This window comes from Acyrthosiphon pisum, unplaced genomic scaffold (genome assembly GCF_005508785.2).
Source record: "Acyrthosiphon pisum isolate AL4f unplaced genomic scaffold, pea_aphid_22Mar2018_4r6ur Scaffold_21236;HRSCAF=23384, whole genome shotgun sequence".
Lineage (NCBI taxonomy): Eukaryota > Metazoa > Arthropoda > Insecta > Hemiptera > Aphididae > Acyrthosiphon > Acyrthosiphon pisum.
The window spans coordinates 47359-48369 of record NW_021770681.1 but is presented as its reverse complement, the minus strand read 5'-3'; positions in this window follow the sequence as shown (position 1 = coordinate 48369).

The window sequence follows — 1011 nt, the reverse complement described above, 5'->3', positions numbered from 1 at the left end:
AAATAACTATAAAAATAAACTTTTTAAATGTATATTTTAGATTTTTTGGTAACAGAATTAATTACTTACGTGGAATCTTGTTTTAAATTTTTAATTCTTAGATACAAAAATTGAACATTTTATAAATTTTTAAGTACAAAATAATTTTTCAAATTAAAATTTGATAAATTTTGTCAAAATTTGATCTTTAAATGCTTATAAAAAAAAATTGTGCCTATGTATTTTTAATATTTTTCAACTGATATTGTAACAATATATCAGGAGCTTTGTATTAAATTTATACACTTTTTGGCCCAACAGATAAAACTTTATTGATATTTATAGAAAAAAAAATTTAAAACTGAAAATGTCCGTAAACAGCTCAAAAAGAGTCAAAATATTTTCAAAATTGTATGGTGTATAGGAAATGCTTATATAAACATTCAATAAAAATTTCATGTATCTGCAGTTATTCGTTTTTGAATTAGAACAAAATAAGGAAATCGCTACATGAGAAATCGAGTGAATATCCAATGTTGTAAAAATTTGAATTTCAAACGATCATAAAAATTTAATTTGACTTTCTTATAGATATTTTTTGTTTGATAAAGGTAGATAATCTTATAAGGAATCTTGTAGTACATTTTCATATCTTAGATTTAAAAAGAAAAATTTTTATGAATTTCTAACTCGAAATAATTTGCAAATTTTCGTGATTTTTCCATATTTTGTCATTTTTTGAACTTTAAATGCTTATAAAAAAAACTGTGACTAACGATTTTTAATATTTTTCCTCTGCCTTTGAAACAATATACTAGGAGCCTTTTATTAAATTTTCAAGCTTTTTTATCCAACAAATACAATTTTATTGATATTTTTAGAAAAAAAACTAAAAAAAAATGGAAAATGAAAATGTCCGTAAAGAGCTCAAAATAAATCAAAATATTTTCAAAATTTTACCGTGTATAGAAAATTCAAATATAAACAACCTGTGAAAATTTCATATATCTACAGTCATTTGTTTTAGAGTTA